Raw genomic sequence first — 3,771 nt, forward strand, 5'->3', positions numbered from 1 at the left:
GGTCACTTTGTTCCGAAGTCTTCGCTCCTGTCTGTCTAGAATTTGGACAGGTCTCTCCTCATAAGACAGGTCCGTAGCCAACTGTAACGGTTCATAGCTCAACACGTGCGAAGGATTAGCTAGGTACTTCCTCAGCATCGAGACGTGGAACACATTGTGTACCCCGGCCAGATTCGGCGGAAGGGCAACACGATAAGCTAGTGTTCCAACTCTGTCAAGAATCTCGAAAGGTCCAATAAACCTCGGACTCAGCTTGCCTCTTTTCCCAAATCTCATAACACCCTTCATGGGCGCTATCTCTACAAAAACGTGATCACCAACAGCAAACTCTAGATCTCTCCTTCTCTTATCAACATAGCTCTTTTGGCGACTCTGGGCGGTCTTCATTCTATCTCGAATTTTTACCACCACATCTGCAGTCTGCTGAACTATCTCCGAACCAAGTTCTGCTCTTTCACCAACCTCATCCCAATGAACTGGTGATCTGCACTTCCTTCCATACAATGCCTCGTAGGGAGCCATACCTATAGATGATTGGAAACTGTTGTTGTAGGTAAACTCCACTAGAGGTATATTTGATTCCCAAGTCCCCTGGAAATCGATCATACAGGCTCGCAATAAGTCATCCAAAATCTGGATCACTCGCTCAGACTGGCCATCTGTCTGCGGGTGAAAAGCTGTACTGAATAGCAACTTCGTCCCCATGGCTGCATGTAGACTCTTCCAGAAGGACGATGTAAATCTCGGGTCCCTGTCGGACACAATAGAAACTGGGATCTCATGCAATCGCACTATCTCCTTGATATAAAGCTCCGCATACTGCGTCATGGAGAAAGTCGTCTTCACTGGCAAAAAGTGCGCTGACTTAGTGAGTCGATCCACTATAACCCAGATAGAATTTGATCCCCTGACTGACCTTGGCAACCCAACCACAAATTCCATCGTAATATTCTCCCATTTCCACTCTGGGATGGGAAGTGGCTTAAACATTCCTGCTGGCCTCTGATGTTCTGCCTTCACTTGCTGACAAGTGAGGCATTTAGACACAAATCTGCGGATGTCTCGCTTCATCCCTGGACACCAATACAAAATCTGCAGATCCTTGTACATTTTGGTGCCTCCTGGGTGAATGGAATACTGAGATGCATGTGGCTCTGTCAGAATATCCTCTCTGATCGAATCAACGCTAGGCACCCACATTCTGTCTCTGTATCTCACGATACCATCTGACACTGTGTAGAGTACACTGCCCTTAGCCTTGTCCTTCAACCTCCATTTCTGCAACTGTTCGTCTGAAGGCTGGCCTGTACGAATACGATCAAGCAAGGAAGATTGGACTGTCAGATTAGACAGCCTCGGAGCTCTACCCTTGCGATAAACTTCTAAACCAAACCTCTGAATCTCAGACTGAAGATGTCTTCGCACTGACAACTGAGCTATGACTGCAACTTTCCGGCTCAAGGCATCTGCCACTACATTAGCTTTCCCCGGATGGTAGCTAATCTCACAGTCGTAGTCTTTTACCAACTCTAACCACCGTCTCTGCCTCATATTCAGTTCTTTCTGTGTGAAGAAATACTTGAGACTCTTGTGAGCCGTGAATATCTGACACTTCTCGCCGTATAAGTAGTGTCTCCAAATCTTCAATGCAAAGACAACGGCGGCTAATTCTAAATCATGCGTCGGGTAATTCTTCTCATGCACCTTTAACTGTCCGGAAGCATAAGCTATCACCCGACCCTGCTGCATCAAGACTGCGCCTAAACCGAGTTTAGATGCATAGGTATAAAGCACAAAATCACCTTGCCACGTTGGCATGGCTAACACTGGTGTTGAAACAAGAGCTTGCTTCAAAGTATCGAAGCTCTTCTGACACTCGTCACTCCACACAAACTTAGCATTCTTCTTGGTCAGTGAAGTGAGTGGCACTGCTATCGAAGAAAACCCTTGAATGAACTTACGGTAATAACCGGCTAAACCCAGAAAACTGCGGATCTCAGAAGCATTCTTCGGTTCAACCCATTCCTTAACGGCTGCTACCTTTGCTGGATCCACCTCAATTCCACCGCTAGACACTATGTGACCCAAAAACGCTACCTTTTCCAACCAGAATTCACACTTACTGAACTTTGCGAATAACTTGCGACTCTGCAAGGTCTGCAAAACTGTCTTCAAGTGCTTGCTATGCTCCTCATGGCTCTTCTAGTAGATAAGAATGTCGTCAATGAACACTATGACGAATTGATCAAGGTAATGCTGAAATACTCGGTTCATCAAGTCCATGAAAATTGCTCGAGCATTCGTCAGTCCGAACGGCATCACTAAGAACTCGTAATGCCCATATCTGGTCCTGAAGGCCGTCTTGTACACATCTGCATCTTTTATCTTCAGCTGGTGATACCCTGATCGAAGATCTATCTTAGAGAACACAGTGGCTCACTGCAACCGATCAAACTAGTCTTCGATCCTAGGAAATGGGTACTTGTTCTTTATCGTTACCTTGTTCAACTCCCGGTAATCGATGCACAGTCTCATGCTCCCATCTTTCTTTTACACAAAAAGCACTGGTGCGCCCCACGGCGAGAAACTGGGGCGGATGAATTCCTTGTCGAGAAGCTCCTGTATCTGCTGATTGAGCTCTAACATCTCAGTTGGAGCCAATCGGTACGGTGCCTTAGAGATTGGCACTGTGCCTGGCATGAGATCGATTGCAAATTCCACCTCTCTCTCTGGTGGAAGACCTGTGACGTCGTCAGGAAAGACATCTGGGAAGTCTCTGACTACTTGCACATCTGATAGTGACGGAGCGGGTATGTCAGGTGTTAAAATGATGCTGGCCAAGAAAGCCTGACACCCCTTGGTAATAAGTTTCTGCGGCTGCATGCAAGAGATCATGTGCGGGAAACTTCTCCACCTGTCTGGCTCAAATAGAAACTGCTCCATTCCCATCGGTCTGACCAACACTGATCTCTTCTGAAAATCAATCGGGACTCTGTTCTTTGTCAACCAGTCCATACCCAAGATAATGTCAAACTCTGGCATCGGCAATATTATCAGGTCTGCACACACCAGGTGGCCCTGCAGTTCTAGATCAATGTCTCTGACCACGCTGGTAGCTACCAGTTCTTCCCCTGATGGGACTGTCACTGAATAATTCACATCGAGTCCAATAGACTTGATATCCAAGTGACTAGCGAATGTTTTCGAGATAAATGAATGGGTGGCCCCTGAATCTATCAGGGCCTTCGTGGATAACCTCTTGATAAAAATATTTCCTGAGGGATGTTAGCACAACACAAACTTATATCCCCACTATTCTAACATTAACCTCAACATAGCAGAAAATTAATATCCCAAGTCACACAAAATATCACTATCACACTAATAATCCCAAATAAGATTACAACATGCAAGACAAGAATTTAATACTGTACTGAATTAAACAAGTTACCGGTTAACAGTGTAGTATCTGGGTTCGCCTCCTGTGCATGCATGGCGAACACTCTGCCCTGGGTTAGCTGCTTCCACTGTGGGCACTCCTTTAGCATGTGGTCACTAGCTCCACACTTGAAACACTTGCCTGACCCATACAAACACTGCCCTGGGTGCTGGCGGTTGAACTTCGGGCACACCGGGTACTCTCCCGGCCTCTGAGGAGCATTCTACTGAGGAACATGGCCCTTGCCTTTCGGTGGACCCTGATAAGGCCTCTTCCCTTGCTGCCCTTGGTAAGGCTTCATAAATGGGGGTCGTTGTTGATGCTGTTGCGGT

The sequence above is a fragment of the Primulina tabacum genome, chromosome 6, assembly GCF_025594145.1.
Source record: "Primulina tabacum isolate GXHZ01 chromosome 6, ASM2559414v2, whole genome shotgun sequence".
Classification (NCBI taxonomy): domain Eukaryota; kingdom Viridiplantae; phylum Streptophyta; class Magnoliopsida; order Lamiales; family Gesneriaceae; genus Primulina; species Primulina tabacum.